This window comes from Dipodomys merriami, unplaced genomic scaffold (assembly GCF_024711535.1).
Source record: "Dipodomys merriami isolate MVZ:Mamm:240054 unplaced genomic scaffold, mDipMer1.0.p SCAF_71, whole genome shotgun sequence".
NCBI lineage: Eukaryota > Metazoa > Chordata > Mammalia > Rodentia > Heteromyidae > Dipodomys > Dipodomys merriami.
The window spans coordinates 5,428,081-5,445,370 of record NW_027206302.1 but is presented as its reverse complement, the minus strand read 5'-3'; positions in this window follow the sequence as shown (position 1 = coordinate 5,445,370).

Below are 17,290 nucleotides of genomic sequence, written 5' to 3'. Positions count from 1 at the left end.
AAGTGGTAGAGTGTTAGCCTTGAGCTGAAGAGCTGAGAGACAGCACCCAGGCCCAGCATTCAAGCCCCATGACCGATCAAAAAATTAATGGCAGTCAGTTTTCTGGGTGCTGTTGGCTCATGCCTGTAATCCTAGCTACTCGGGAGAGAGATTTGAGGATCAAGGTTCAAAGCCAGCCTGGACAGAAATATCCCTGAGACTCTTATCTCCAACTAACCACCAAAAATCCAGAAGTGGAGTTGTGGCTCAATTGATATAACACCAGTCTTGCCCTAACACTAACACAGTATGGGAAGAAAGAGAGAGAGAGAAAGAGAGAGAGAGAGAGAGAGAGAGAGAGAGAGAGAGAGAGAGAGAGAGAGAGAGAGAGAGAGAGAGAGAGAGAGAGAGAGGGAAAGGGAGAGGGAGAGGGAGAGGGAGAGGGAGAGAGAGGGAGAAAGAAAGGAAACAAGGAAGCAAGGAAGAGAGAGAGAGAAAGAAAAAAGGAAGAAAGAAAAAGAAAGGAAGAAAGGAGGAACAGACGTTGGATTAAGTGCCACATGCCATATGCCATGGGAGACCAGAAGCAGGAGACAGATAGCCACAGGCAGAGAAATAAAGAAATAGAGAGGAAGAAACAGAGAAAGGAGAAACATTGCTATTAAACAGATGATAAGGAGGTGGGTGTCGTGGTGTGGCAGTAAGAATTGCCTATCCTGGGGCTGGGAAGGTGGCTCAGTGGTAGAGCGCTTGCCTTGCATGCATGAGGCCCTGGGTTCGATTCCTCAGCACCACTCAAGCAGAAAAAGCCGGCTATGGCTCAAGTGGTAGGGTGCTAGCCCTGAGCTGAAGAGCTGAGGCACAGTGCCCAGGCCCAGAGTTCAGGCCCCATGACCGACAAAAACAAAACAAAACAAAACAAACAAGAAAAAGAATTGCCTGTCCTGGTCCAGTGTGTCTAACTCACCCAGCGGTCCCTTGTGTACCATAACTGGTGGCTAAAATGTTGAGTTCTGGAACTCTCATCCCCCATCTGTCCCAGTGCCTTTCTAACTTCTGGCCATTCCTGCTTCCTAGAAGATGCCCACCATGCCTTTGTTTTCTTGGAATCCCCTAAGACTTGGGCTCATCAAGTTGTCCTTCCTCCTGGACATTCATGGGCAGGAAGGAAGTGAGGTGAGGGATGAGATCCTGCACCCATTATACATTTGTCTTGCTGTTATGGTCTTGGGAAAGAAAATGGATGGTGGGAGCAGAAGAGTGTACACATCCCTAGGGTGGGCAGTGTGAGCAGATATGTAAGTGAAAAACAGCATCCCTCCTCCCCGAGTGCTCCCCCCATGCCACCACTACCCCATGCAGATCCGGTCTTTGAGTCAGCTCCAACCACTGCATGTGGACAGGGAGAGCCTTGAACAGAGGGCTATCACTAAGAACAGTGAATTCCCCTCAGAGAGTGCCTGGGAGGGGCAGGGGAGTCAGCAGGAGAGGCAAGAGTGACAGAAGAAAGAGCTGCGGAAAGAACGCTGCCATGGAAATCCAGCAGAGCCAAAACTAGACTTCCTGAACTCAGAGTCCAGGAAGGGACTGTTATGAACTGCAAAGTAAGTTTTCCCCACTGGCATAAAGTTGGCGGCATGACCAGGATAATGTGGAAATACCCACCTCTATGTTATACTAGGGTGTGGCTTGACAGAAGTCACCAAGAGGTAAAGGCAGAGGGATGAGCCTTGGCCACAGATTGTGTTGTTCTGGGAAGCCCAAGGTAGCCCCAGCAGGGACACAAAGCTACAATCCAGCCCAGGCCTGGCGGGACCAAGGCCATGTGAACACTCTCAGTGTGATGAGGCACCCATCTGCCATGCTATATGATATAGGCTGGAGCCTGGAGAAGTCATTGGCTTGGGCAGTTTAGAAGACAGTGAGGGACTTTTGGAGAAGGGTCAGAATAAAAGAGTAATTAGCCAAGACAGAAGGTCAGAAACAAAGAACCATAGGCTCTTGACAAGCCTGATTGTGGAGGAAGGTGAGGATCACACTGGTTTCCAGAGGGCTCATTATAATGATTTGTTTTTGTTTTTGTTTTGTTTTGTTGTTTTGGGGTTGTTTTTGTTTTTGTTTTTGGCTTGGTTTGGAGCAGCTTCTCATTGTGTGGCCCAAGCTGGCTTCCAACTCATAATCCTCCTGCTTCAGTGTCCTGAGTCCTGGCATTACTGTCATTTCTATAGTTACAGTTTACTGGTAAAGTGTCAAATAGAAGGTGTGTGTCCACTTACGGCTGTGCATTCCGAGAGCATCTCCCTAACCAGGATGCGGCTAAGGTCCTGTAGCCCAGTCCCCACATCACAGAGGGATGGCCTGGGACTGTCATCTGTAAACAGGGCTCTTGGATGCCGGGCCTGTGAAGGCAGCAGGGTCTCTTTGTCTCCTTTGAACGGCTGTCAACATCTCCCCACACTTAACTCCACCGGCGCACTTACCTGTGATCAGCCTGTACACGGCTGATGATTCAGATGGCACAGCTTTTTGCTTTGCTTTGGGCTGGTGGTGCAGCAACGTGGCGTGACAATGCGCACTCTCTCCTGCTGATCCGAAGTGCTGATTGCCAGCTATAGACATCTTTGATGAATAAAAAATGGGAAGGCAAATTAATTATTACTTATGAAATGCAGATTGTTTGGTAGACAAATATCTTTCAAACCTTGGGGCCCATCAGGGAAAAGAATACAAGTAATCCTTGGCAATTAAGAAGGTGGAAGTTAATGGAGCTAGGAGAGGTCTTAAAAGTCCAATTCCACACTCAACTATGGCAATGATGTCTCTGTCTCCCTGCTCTTCTGTCCCTCTGTCTCTGTCTTTGATCTCTGTCCAGTCTTTCTACTTTGGGCTCTAGTTTCTAACTTCCTGTGTTTATGTAGAACGTTTGCATTCTGCTCCTCTCTTCAGCTGCCCTGGTGCCAGGCATGTGTCTTTCATTGATCTTTATCTCCCCCTCCCTCTCTCTCTGCCTTGGCTTCCCAGATTTCTAAGCACTAGCTCTCTGGGAGTCTCTACATCTTCTGAGTTTCTCTGGTATCATTTTTCTTGGGTTTTCTCTCTCTCTCCCAGTATAGTCTCCCTTCGTGGGCTGTTAGGATACTTTTTGTCTCTTCCCTGGTATTTAGTCATCTGGGTCCACAAACACTATCACCTCACTGGGTGCTATGGCTCTCACCTGCATCTTAGCTACTCAGGAGACTGAGATCTGAGGATAGAGATCCAAAACCACCCAGGTCAGAAAAGTCCATGAAATGCTTATCTCCAATTAACCAGCAAAAGGCTGGAAATGGAGGCAAGGTTCAAATGGTAGAGTGCCATTCTTGAGCAAAAAAGCCAAGTAAGAATGCAAGGCCCTTGAGTTCAAGCCACACACACACACACACACACACACACACACACACACACACACGTATTACCTTATACTGTTGGACTGCCTTATTGCAAGCTGAGACCGTCATATCTGGGGTAGTTGCCTTTCTCCAACTTACCCACTAGAGAGGAGGCAGAGGCTCTGTCTTACTCCCACCTGTGTTCTTAGTACCTCTGACCACACTTGGCACTTAGGGACTTAGTAAACCCTGGATGTCTGGCTGACCCCTGTATCTCTTGGGGTCTCCACTCTCATAATTATGTGCTTGTTTTTATGTCTTTGTATCCCTCTCATGGCCTCTGTCTGGAACACTGTCCTGGGCTTTTGTCTCTCTGTCAGGACCATGTTCACCACACTCTTTCTCATGGCTGCTGTCTCTGTCTGACCTGGCCTATCCTTCATGATCTCCCTGTACAACCTCTTTCAGTGGTATGAGCTAGAGCTGGAGGGCAGCCGGGACTGGTGCAGAAACCAGGCCAGCCCTAGGCCTTGCCGCATGCACAGCCTCCCGTTGGCCCTCTCTCCACCATCATCTAGTAGAGAACTACAGAGAAAACCTTTATTTGCTTGGAAGCAAACAGAAAAATTGCCTCTGAGTTGCTCAGGTCTTTTCCTTTCCCTCCCCAACTGGTTTGGTCCAACAAAAACTTTGAAGAGCAGCCCTGGGCAGTGGCTGCAGCTGGCTTACCCATGGCTGGGCTGAGGGGTGGGGGTCTGCTTTATCTGCATAGTCACTGGATCACAGAGGAATGAAGCCCTTCCTGGATCTCTCCTGACTGCCTTCTTTAGCTTCAGCCAAACAGACTGCACAGGTCCAGGCTCTGGAGAGGGATAAACCTGTGGCATTTGATAGTTCTCACTGTCAGGGTCAGGTGTCAGTTGGTAAGATTACATCTGTGAAATGGGAGCAGTAGCTTTTATCTTATAGGCTTTTTAGTGACAACCCATAAAACGCTGGATCACGGTCAGCAGCCAACAATTAGTAGGTGTGAGCAATGGCAGGTGGAGGCAGACAGGAGCTCTTCTGCTGGAAGGAGGCTGGAGGCTGGCTTACAGCGGCCATGTGTACTCTGAGCACAAAGCACCCATGGGGCAGTGGCATTACGAAGCCATCAGTGGATTTTCCTGCCTTGGGTGGATGATGCCATGAACCACCAGACAGGTAGAACTGTTCTGGAAGTTCTGAAGGACAGACTGAGCCTCCTTCCTCACCCATCTCTAGCTCTCCTTCCTTTGCAGTCAACCGGTGCTTCCTGAAGTCCCACCCCCAAGCTTCTTGCTTTCGCACAGGCCTGTTGGCACCGTGAAGGACTCCACAGCCCTGGCAAAGGGCCATGTGCTGTCGGCTCTCCAGGTGGCCGCCCGGCTTGTGCCTCCCAGGCTCTGCACCTTCACATTTCTCCACCTCTGTGAACTACAGCATGGCAAAGATGGTGGGAAATCAGTGGTACGGAGCCAATACTGGAAAATATCTCCAAGGCCTTTTCCAATTTCCTGGAAATTGACAAATATTTCTAAGACTCAGATTTTGCAACTGGGCCAGGCTGGGTCCTCCCTGCTTCTCCCTTTCTTCTGCTAAACCTGTAAGTCCGTCCCCTTCCTCTCCCCCCTCCTCTCCTCCCCCAGACGGCCCACTTGGCGGTTCTTCACCCAGGGGCCCATCCTCCTTGCCTCCCCGCTGGGGTCCTGTGGGTCTTGGCACCTGCAGACACTGGCAGAGTGGGAAGGGAGGGTGAGACTTGCTTCCTATCCTTCTCCAGATGACTCACCACCTGCCTTTGCCTTCCTCTTCCCATCCTTACATAATCCTGCCTCCAGGATTAAAAATACTCTGCCGAATACCCCGTCCATCTGTCATATTCTCTCTCTCTAAATTGTGTGTGTGTGTGTGTGTGTGTGTGTGTGTGTGTGGTCTTATTTTTAAAAAATGCTTTGGAAAGAGCCCTTCTATCATTCGTATTATATCAGAGACGGGTTCCGAGTCAGCCCTGGCTTCCTGCACAACAGCACTCCTGGGGGAGTGAGATTTCCCTGAACCTCGAGGATTCCCCCAGCAATTTTCCTTAGTCACAGGCCCCCATCTCAAAGCTGCCTGGCTCCTTATCAGAACAGCTCCTGGTCCCAGGTAAATAGCTGGGGCTGGCATTTCCCCCTCTCTCCCGGTGTGCCCTCAGCAGCCTTGAGTTAGAGGAGGAGATGCACTAGGACCTCTGTCAGTCACTGGGATGAAGACCCCTCTTCCTGTGCCACCCTCCATGTATCTACCTACCTCATTCCTTGTACCAGGAATCCTCCCCAGATGGATGGAGGGATGGGGGAAAAGCTAATCCCTTGTAATTCAACCCAAGTGTCACCTAGATGCAGAGGGTTGGGCACTGATTTGGCCACCGTCACTCACTCATTCCTCAGGTACTTCTTGGGGATTTGTCACATGCTGGGTGCATCCTGGTGCATGCTGGGTAAATGCTGGCATTTACCTCACAGGCTATCCTCAAGTGAATCGGATGGACGTCTCAGACAGTGCTGCTAAGGGAAGGGAGACAGCCCAGGGAGACCAGAGAATTGGGAGTCACAGGGCCTGAGATAGTCCAGCCACTGACAGATGTGTCACATGACCAGAATGGAGCCCCCAGAGCCTCTGTGTAATGGATGCCAGAACTTCTGCAAACCGCACCCCCCTCCCAGCTGGTGCCAGGCTAGTGGGAGTGAGGTACTTTGGAGCAAGCACATGGGATGACACCTGTAGTCTACCCCCAAATACACCATTAAAGTAGTTTAACCACAGCTTTGGCTGAAAGCTAGGGATGCAGCTCAGAGGTAGAGTGCTTGTGTAGCATGCTCGAAGCCGTGGGTTTGATTCCTAGCAGTGCAAAAAGGAAAAAGAGAAAACACTCTCACTAGAGCTTAGATTGAGCATGCCTCCCTGAGCACAGCGGATGACTTTCTCCTAACAGATCTTGGGGCCCCCAGCCCTGCACCCTGTCTCTGCTTGTGGGTCCAGCTGGTCTGGAGTCTGGCTGCATGGGCCCTGTGATCCATTGACTTGATTTTCCTTTCATGTCTCAGTTTCCTCTGTATAGAACAGGGCAAAAGAGCTAGTAGACTGGAAGGGAAGAAACAAGCAGATTTAGGAAAAGCACTTTGAATGACCTGTGAGGATAACAATTGGTGGGTAGGGCTTGCTGGTAGCAGCGGCGTTAAGAGTGGCCCTCGGTGCCTTTGGACACAAGGCCTAGAATTCAGTGATTCACCTCCTGTCCCCCATGCAGCCAACTCCTGCTCCTTTGGGATTCTTTGCAAGAGGCATCTCCTGCCTGGTAGGATGCTCTGGTCCTGTGGTTCCTGGGCCTGCACAGCTTCTTGTTCCCCAGGAGCTGCCTTCCCTGAGTATCTGCTGAGCCTTTGTTCTATGCCAGCCACACCCCGGCCCCACCTCCAACACTCGCACTTGGTGCTCACTCAGGTGGAATCTGTCAGCCCATAATTGCCTACTTGCTGGCAAGTTGAGGGTGAGCTATGTTGCCTTCACTTTTTATGGTAGGGTCTAACTATCGTCCAGCTGGCCTCAAACTCCTGATTTCCCTGCCTCAGCCTCCCAAGTACTGGGATTACAGGTGTGTGCTGCCATACTGGGCTTTCCCTTCCCTTCCTCTGGGCTTCTCTCACCACTGGGTTCCGTGAGTCCCTATTCCGTACAAGACAATAGGGGAGAAGGATCTCTTCCAACTGTCCTGAGAGAAATCATGCCCATTGCATAGATGAGGAAAGTGAAGCCCAGGTGAACTGACCTGAAGAGCTAGCCCTGGCTCGCTTTAGCTTTAGTATCAGCTTTGGGTTTCCTGCCTTCATGGTCCTGGTCCCCTAAACTATGTGTCTATTCCTAAACTATGTGTCTATTCTTCCCATCTTGGGCCCTCGCTGCTCCCAGCAATCCCTGGCCATGAGTGAATCTGAGGGGTTCCTGGACACAGTGACATTTGCTGCTCATGTGTGACCCCAACGTACCCTGGCTGCCCACACAGGGCTTGCTTGGCTGGGAGGTCTGGCAAGGAAAAGCATAAGAAGGGGAGGAAAATTGCTTTTTCAATGTCCCAACTGCAATTGCCTCTAGGCCGTTATGTAATCAATGCAATCTCAACGTCTGAGTGGAAGCGAGCCTCCTGCCCCTGGGGAAGAAGGCCCTGCTCTGGTGTTTTGGGGTCTGCTCCGTGATTGTTATTCCTCTGGATGGGACTCTGTGGCTTTGGGGAAGGCTTGGATGAAGGTGGCCTCCTCACTGCCACCTTGCCTTCGCCTCCTCCCCTCCCTGTGTCTCTCCCCTCCTCCTCCTGTCCTCCCTGACACCAAAGTTATGTCTTGTCCAGGGGTGAGATGGTCACCATGGATGGTCTGGCACGCTCACAGGTGCAACTCACAAACCCAGTGCTCCAACACGTATCTCTCCTGGCACACACAGCCACACGGCCACACAGGAGGCACCTGCCTCCTCTTCCACTTGTGAAATTCACAGCTCCTCTGGCACACCTCTCCCTCTCCTCCCCCTCCAGTCTTTCCCTTCCTCCCCTCTCCCTTCTCCTTCCTCTCTGCCTCTGTTGGAGGTGAGAAGGATTTGGCAGCCACATCTCTTTGTCTCTGACTTTTTCTCTGCAGGCCTTTCTGGCTCACCATTGCTTACAGCATCTGCACACACAAGCATGGGGAGGCAGGAGCTGGGGGGGTGTGCACGCACGCCCCCCCAACCATACCTCACACACAGGTGTGTGGCCTGGGTGGCAGGGCTCTGGTCTGGTCTGTAGGTGGGGATGGGACAGTGGAGAATGGCCCAGGGATGAAGCCTGGCAGACAGCCTCAATTTGGGACTGCTGATGCCAAAAGCAGTGGCCACTGAAACAGAAATGGGGGCCTGCACCCCCGGGGCAGTGGGGGACACTATGGCCTGCTGGTTCTGAGTGTAGGTTTTCACGTCAGCCTCTCTTGGTTTGCATATGAGACGCAGACACTTGCCAGTGAGGTGCTTTGGTGAGTTCTGTGGCCTCTCTGGGCCTTGGTTTCATGGTCTGCAAAATGATCTGTTCCCACTTCATTGGGCGATTGTGAGTGAATTACTGTGTGTGAAGTGCTGGGCGGGGGTGTAGCGTGGTGGTACAGTGCTTCCTAGCATGCACGGGGTACCAAAAGAGAAAAAGGCAAGAAAAGAATGAAGAAAGGAAAGGGGGAAGGGAGAGAGGGAAGGAAGAAAGGAAAGAAGGAGGGAAAGAAAGAGGGAGGGAGGGAGGAAGGAAAGAGGAAAGGAGGGAAGAAGGAAAGAAGGAAGGGAGAGAAGGGGGAGGGAGGGAGGGAGGGAGGGAGGGTAAACTTTTATTTATAGATACAGAGCCAGGGTTTGTTTAAATACTTAGCACATTTACATTACCTATATGGTTGGGCACTGTGGACTAGGTTCTGTGGCAAGCACCATATATATATATATGTTACAATTAATTCTTAATTAATTAATTAATTATACAATTAATATGTTATACAATTAATTCTTCCCATTGTTATGCCAAGGTCGCAGGAACCGCCCCCCCCCAAGAAGACCACCGAGAGTCAGACTCTACAGCTGTTTTATTTAAATGGGCTGCAGCTCGGGCCTCGTCCTACACTCCCACACAGCGGAGCCTAGGAGGAGAGCCCCGAGCTAAGGATTTGCAGGTCTTATATAGGCACACAATCAACCAGGTGTTTTGATTACCACCACGTGTTGCTTTGCTAGACAGAAACAAGCAACACGTGGTGGTCACTGCCTCAAACTTTAACCTTTCACCATCAATCCTATAAAGGAAGAAATAAGCCTCTCAGGGCTGCATGGCCACTAAGGTGAAGTGAAAGACTTGGGACTCGAGACCCTGGCTCATAGACCACATGCCACACTGCTTTCCCATCCATGGCAGAGGTAGAAGCTGGGCATTTAGGACAGAGGGCAGCCTAGGGAAGCACAGCCACAGACACCAGCATAAACTGCCTATGGTGATTAGGAGATAGAGAGTTCAGAACCAAGGCATAGGCCTGACAGGGCTGCCTGGCCAATGACAGGGTGCAAGCCAGACTTAGGCCACCTATGGAAGGGCTGGGCTTCTGACCCAGAGACTTGTCAATGGGAAGGGACAGGGAGTTTGACAGAGGGACTGTGAATCTCCTGGAGCCAGCTGTGGCTCCCAGGCAGGGTTAGGAAGGCATAGAGATGTACTTGGGGCGCCAACAGGAATACCAGGGAAGGTGTCACCTGCTACTCCTCCTATTCCTGGCCTTCTGGGGCCAGGGGTGGGACATGTCAGGGCAGCAGCACAGAGTCAGGAGAAAGGTGAAACATGGCTAGATCTCACTGGTAGGTCCTAACTGGACCCCAAGGGAAGCAGAGCTTACATTCACAGAAGAAACTGAGGCTGGGAGTGGGGGAGATCTCTGACCACCTTAGAACCTCAACTTGCGGTAGGGCTGGGATAGAATTTGATGAAGGATGACCTAGAGATGTCCAAACATCCTCAGCTGTGAAAGCCCGGATGCTGAAAAGTCATAAAACTCTGGGATCACCTCATAAATGGTAGAGTTCACCTTTGGCACTGATGTGTGTGCCCTGGTCTCATGGCTCAGCATTCAGGGTGTGGGGTCAGACAGGAAAAGAGTGTTGTGTTTGGCAGATGACACATATTCCTATTCTTCTCTCAAGATGGACTCTTTTTCTTCTTTTTTTCCCTTTCAGCAGTAGCCACTGAACCATTCCTTCTCCCAAGTGGTAAGAAAAGCCTGGGGTCCTCAAGGGAGCAGAGGTGGGCAGGAAGGGGGACCACATGTCATCTGTCATGGCTGCTTGGCATAGAACACAAGTGTAAGTGCGGTAGCACTGTACCAATTAACATTTTCCTAATTAATATTTTCGCATGGCAGCGCCCCACAATAGCGGCAAGAGATGTGGGTCTCCTGGGCCCCTGACTATGCGTAGTGGGCAGTGGGCGTGGGGGTTTCTGGGAAGGCATGCAAGGATGATGCTCAGTTCTGGTGAACAGGTCTGGGTCTCCTATGGGTCCCCATAGCCAACTGTGGGCTGTGTGTGGGAGCTTTCTGAACCAGTCAAAGTAGCTCAAGGCCCTGCTTAGGCCAAGCACAATACCTCACTCACCTTACTCATGTGATGCCTGAGATCCTACTATGGGCCGAGCACTGTAGTAGGTGATTTGACCTTGGCCTTGTGGGACCTGCAGTCAAGAAAGGGAAACAAAAGCTCACCTACTGCTAGACCTGAAATTCCACTGGTGGAAGGAGCATCAGAGCAAGAAAGGAGAGAAGAATGTGTGTGGGGGGGGGGGGGAGGGAGTGGGAACTGTGTTTCTGGACTGGACCATTTTCTATTTCTATAAATTAGAAAAAAATGAAGGCAGAATCAGAAGCGTGATTTGCTTGGCATGGACCTCTACGGTGAAATCCAACTGTGGCTTCTAACATCCCATAGGACATGTCTAAACTGGCTGCTTGGTGCTCAAGCTTCATGGTGGTGTTAGTACATGGTACTCCTGTGCCTGGTTCTCTCACCCTTCATTCCAGTTCCCCCTGGACTCAGAGTTCTAGTAGATGCTCTTACCTCCGTTGGCATGCTTTCCCCTTTATTCCTTACTTGGCCAGCTTCTATTCATTTTTCACTGCCTAACTCAAAGTCAACTTACTTCATTGGGAACATCTCCTTTCACCTCCAGACCTGGCTAGATCCCTAGGATTAGAGCCCTGCTTCTTGCTTCTCCTTAGTGTCTATATTTACAGCCAGACCTGAATTTGCATCATGGACCCAGCCTTCAGCCTGTATCTGCCAGCCTGGTAACCCCAGAACCTAACACGGTCCTCCATTAGTATTTGTCAATGGATGAACTACGTAGCATGTGATTTATTTACAGTTATTTGTATCATGATGAGTGTTTAGCAACAGCTAATTTCCAGCATTAGTCAACTGGGACAAAAATAGCAGAGGCATTCCATCTTTAACATGAACTTGTGTGAAGATGTTTCTAGTCTGCCCATCTGGCTGAAGCTCTTCACTTGCAGCCTGATCTGCCCACTGGCTATCAGGCCCTAAAGGCTGGGATTGGAAAATGCCTTTAAATGCTCTTTTAACTTCTGGCATTGCACACCGGCAAGGACTTTTGTCTTTTCAGGCAGCCAAACCCATCCCTGGGCCTAGCCTGTCCTCTTCCATTCTCCCCTGATGCCTCCCAGAATGGCTGGTGAGTGGCCATGAGGCTTCTTCCAGTCTCTTCTCTGGACCCTCATCCAGGAACTAGGGTACAGCAGGACACAGACATGCCAGGCAGCAGGTGTGGTTGAGAGCCTGACCCAGGGACTGCTTGTGAAAACAAATGGCATTCCAGAAAGGAGTCCAGGTTCTGGTCTGAAATACTAGGTCATGCTGGAGAATAGGCAGAACCTATGACTGAAGGTGAAATGGGTTGGTGGCCAGAGGCACCAACCTCTGAGATGGAGGGGGTGGGAAGGTAGGGAGGCAAGGGCTGGGTGACCCTCAGGGGGCTGTGCTGTATCTGGGAAGATGGTGACTGGAACCAAACAGAAATACAAAAGAGTGAACGGACATGTTTGTGTACTTGACTTTCTTATTTATCATCCTGCCTGCATCCAAAAAAATATGTAAGCTCATTTGCTAATTTGTAAATCACACAAGGAGATTCCCTGCAAGGTCAGTCACCAAATAGAGGAAAATGGCAGCAGACATGAAAGCATTCCCTTCCTCTTTGAGTGGGGTTTTGTTGTTTGCCAGGCTTGGTCATAACTATCCTGGCCTCCTTTTATGCCTACAGTGTCCTTGAATTCTACAGATGGCCAGAGAGGCAAAGCCAGTTGCCCAAAGTCAAATAGCTGCTCAGTGGTGAGAGTGGTGGCTGTAGTCCAGGGACAGGGCTGGACAGGCCCAGGACACTCTGTGTCCTTGATGTTCCCTTCCAGCCCTGCTGCAGGACCTCAGTCCAGCCCTTGTTCTGTGAACCACCCTGCATCTCATTCACTACCTCTCACCCCATATGAGAAACACTCACCCATCCAAATTCAGAATGAACTCAGAGACAAGAAGTACAGAGAAAGCAGAACTTTAATGGTGGTCTTGCAATGTCTTGCAATATCAGATGTCTGCTGGGCAGGCACACCCAGCAATTTATTTCCTAATGCTCAAGTCTCTCTCCTGGTCCCTCATGGAGTACTATGGGGTATACAGTCTTCCTTAAGTTGTATTATTTTCTATTGGGTAATTTTGATGCATGCACCTCCTGAGATGGGTTGAATTTGAGAAGCAGGCTTTGGTTGTCTTCTGAGCCCTTTGTTCTCTTGTAGTGGAAAGGCTTTTCTGGGTGTGTGCTTTCTGTCATATACATAGTTTTTTACTTCAGAGTCTACCCATCTCCTTGCTAGTTAGGTCCCTTCAAACATTCTGTTTGCCTACCCTGTTTTGCCTAGGGGACCTTCTAGGTGCATGAACTTTGCAATTGCCAGATCAGCAAATTCCCTGTAATTTCCTCTTCTGGGTCAGTTAGATTCCTTTCTTGGAAATGGGCTGCCACTCGCTTTATTTTCAACACCTAGCATCCTGCACTGCAGGACCAAATTCCGTCCCCCAAGCACAAGGCTGTGAACCAGTGTCACTCAGTTCAGACTCTAACCCATACGTCACACATCAGCCTCTGGGGACATCTCTGCTCAGGCCTGGCCTGGAGGCTCCACTCAGGGCCTATTCTTCTTACTCTCCTATACCATCTGAAGCCAGCCATCCCTTCTCCTTCCTGGATTCCCATTCCTCCTCCTCCCCCAGGCTTTTCCTTCTCCATGGGAAGAGGGAAGGTAACAGAGTACCCTGACTTGTGGGTGCTGCAGCCAGACTGTCTGGGTTCAGGGTCCACGCAGTAGGAGGCGACCTGGGCTTTGGAGGTTAGACAGTAGTGTGAAGAGGCTTGTGGCAGGCATTTTGCTAATGAGTGGCACAGACCAGCTCTCTCTCCTGCAGGCAAAAAGAGACAAGTAGAATTCCTGGGGCAGAAGTGGCCAAATCAGGAGCAGTTGCTCAGAAAGCAAGTAGCAGGTATAGGACCTCTGGGACTTGGCTGGAGACAGCATAGTTGGCTTTTGCAATATGGTAGCTTTGGAAGCTCAGCCTCAAGCTGTGTTCTCTGGACTCCTCTCTCTCTCTCTCTCTCTCTCTCTCTCTCTCTCTCTCTCTCTCTCTCTCTCTCTCTCTCTCTCTCTCTCTCTCTCTCTCTCCTCCCTCCCTCTCTCTCTCTCTCTCTCTCTCTTTCTCTGTCCACATGGGCTTGAACTCAGTGCTGTCCCTGAGCTCTTTTGCTCAGGGATCACACTCTACCACTTTGAACCACAGCTCCACTTTCAATTTTCTGTTGGTTAATTGGAGATAAGAGTCTTGCAGACTTTCCTGCCTGGGCTGGCTTTGAACTGTGATCCTCAGATCTCAGCTTCCTGAGTAGCTAGATGACAGGCGTGAGACCTCGGTGCCCAGCTTGCTTTTCATTTCATACCTGACCTTCTGATAGCGCTGCCACTTCTGGCTGAGCATCACCATTCTGTACTTTGTATCCTTCCTGTGTAAGTGAGACAGAGTCCCTTACAGGCTTGTTATAAGGATTCAATGAGATACTTTGCACATTCTCTCGTATTTATATTAAGCCTACAATAAACATTAGCTATTATATCACTACATCTGAAAAAATAAATAAGGAAGATACTCTTGGTTACTAAAGAGACACGGAGAAAGGGAGACACACACACACACACACACACACACACACACCTTGTGAGCAATTGAGACCATCTCTGGCCTCTAATCACCAGATTCTTTCTAACTTCCTGCAGCCACCTCATGATGTGTGTGCGTGTGTGTGTGTGTGTGTGTGTGTGTGTGTGCGTGTGTGTGTGTGTGTGTGCGCATGTGCATTCTTTACTGCATAAAGCCACTGTATTATGTGTGCTGTCAGATATCCTATTAAAAAGCAAAGTGAAAAAAGCAGTGTGCCGTCTTCCTCCGCCTGTGCTTCCACTGATTACAAAATTAAATTAAGCTCTGTGGCTCGCTGCTGCTGTTTGATGGGGAACACAATGAATTGCTCTTTGCCTCCCTGTGAGAAGTCCTGAGAAAAGGAGAACCGAGTTGGGGGAGCTCGGCCCAAGACAGTATTTCTTCCTCCCAATGCCCAGGGGGCAGAGCCTTCCTCTCCAGAAATGTTAAGCCCCTGAACCAGGCTGCCTTTTTATTAGGTTAATAAAACACCGGGCCCATCAAGTCTCAGGCTCGTAAAGGTCAGTGAGTCACTTCTGAGTGTAAAGGGGAGGTGGAGGGGCAGCAGCAGCTCCCCAGGGCTGGGGGGAGGGAGTAGGCTGCCTCAGATTGGCATTGACTCTGGGGCCAGGATCAGAGGTGCTTGAAGACAGGCAGAAAGTCTCCTAACTCTTGGTCTCAGCCTCAGCAAGCAGGGTCCCCAGAGAGATCAAAAGCAGGGAATATCACTGGGCGCCCATGGCTCACACCTGTAATCCTAGCTACTCAGGAGGCTGTGATATAGGGATCGAGGTTCAGAGACAGCCAGGGAAGGAAACTATGTAAGACTTGTATTTCCAATTAACCACCAGAATACCAGAAGTGGTGCTGTGGCTCAAAGTGGTGGAGTGCTAGCCTTGAGCAAAGAGCTCAGGGACAGCACACAGGCACTGAGTTCAAGCCCTACAACTGGTTAAAAAACAAAAACAAAACAACCAAAACCCAAAAGACAGGGAATAGCTGAAAAAATCTGTGCTGGCAGGAGAGTGGACTCGAGTTTGATGGGCACACATCTGGGTATGAGAACTAAATGAAGGTGCCAACAATTGCAAGGACTTAGTATTTAAACTGGGATTTTTGCTCCTAGGCCCAAAGTCCAAGAGTCCCAAGTTAGCTCTGCTCCCTTGCCCCCAGGCACCCCTACCCACGCTAAATAAAAATCATGTTGAAGAGAAAAGAGATTTATGGCAGCCATGGGAAGACAACACTTCAGTGTAGCTTCAGCTATGCTCAGAGGTGTAGACATTGGCTTCAGGTAAAGCAGAGAGTTGGGTGTTGGGGGTGAGAAAGATCTGCAGAGTTAAAATAGCCCCAAGTGACAGGTATGGCCTGGTTGACCATCAGCTCAGTCTCTATCCTTGAAGGAGTTCTAGAAACGTTATCACACAGAATCAGCGAGTGGATTCTCAGTCACGCTGAGCACCTGCTATGGCTGAACATGAACACAGATGTGAAGCCAGCATGGCCTGTGTGGGCTCTTGCTTCCATTTTGCAGCACAAAGTCCTTCTGGCTCATGTCTAACATACTTCTCATTCTAGAAATATCCCCTAGCTGGTGGATGCTCTTTCTACTGTGAAGTTTTCTGGTTGCTATGTGGCCTCGTCACTTCCTTGTTTTGACCCCTGAGAAGGAGGTGTTGCATGTATTTTCTCTTGCTCTTAGTTATCAGTAAAATAAAGGACAATAATCTACTTGTTAAGGCTTCACTGTGCTTGCCAAGTACTAATTCTGCTTTTTATATTTTTAATTTCATTTAATTGGGCCAGTACACTATGGTCCCTGTGAGCCTCAGAGAGGTTAGGTAACTTGCCCAAGGCCCAGTAGTTAGGAGGGTTTGATTCTGCATCCAAGCTCTAGTTCCATGGCCTCCAGAGGTTCACACACAGCCTCTCAGTGGTCCCAGGGCAGGGCTGCTGTTCTGCCTGGTTTGGTAGCCTGTGCCATCACACAGGACCCCACACCCAGAAAGTCCCCACTCTTGGTTTTTGTCACGTTCTCTGGTCCCCATCTTCAAATCCTCAACTGTTTCTGAATAAGAAGCGGATGTTTGTTCTGCATTGCACCTGCTATTCTTCCTCATAGCACGGGCTTCCGTGTGCATCCCTGCAGGACTCTTTGCCCCTCTCCCCTGCCTTCTTGTTGGTTATTGGAAGCACCGGGATATTGCCACCCTCCTCCCCAGACAGAAGGAGAAGCAGAGCCAGAACCCCTCAGATAATCCTCCCGCCCAACCTGGCTGATGACGTGCTCTCTCGCTTGGCTGGTCTGCCAGCCTGGGGCACAGCCGCCCTGTGTGTAAATGTTAGCCTATGCAGAGGGAAAACCTGCTCAGGCAGCCGAAACCTTTCCACTTACTCTTCATCTCCGCCTTAGAGATCCGTCAGATTACCTAGCCTTTGGAGACCAGATACAAATTCCAGCCAAGGAGCCATGCCTGGGGCAATCCTGGAGGAGGAATGGGGACTGTGTACCTTTTTGTTTGTCTGTTTTTCTTTTTAATAAGATTTTTTTATTGTGAAAATACCATTCAGAGGGGTTACAATTACATGAGCAAGGTAATAAGTACACTTCTTATCAAGCATTGTTGCCTCCTCCTTTGTTTTTCCCCCTACCATCCCTGCCCTCCCATCTCCACGACTACACTCCCTGACTGTACTTTTGGAGGAACCTCACCTGGGCTGACTTTGTGGGAGGACCAGGTTGGGGGCAGATACTTTGATCTAGGACCCTTGGCCAGATTGTACAGAATACCTACAAATGAGGTGTCCTTCTATGGGGGTGGGGAGTTGCCATGGCCTAGGCCATCTCTCTCGGGAGCAGTTCTGTTACTGGGGTTGACTCAGGTCAGCTTCATTGCCTCCTTCAGGGCTGTCACACCAAACTGGGAGGATAGAGAAACTGAGGCACCAGGGTGAGAAGTGGCGCCTCTTTCAATGTTCCTGGCACCCTATCAGGACAGGGACGACTGTGGCTGTCCATGAGGGGAGAGAGAGCTTACATAAATGCCCAAGAACTGATTATCTAGGTTCAACCAGTGTCTCAGGGG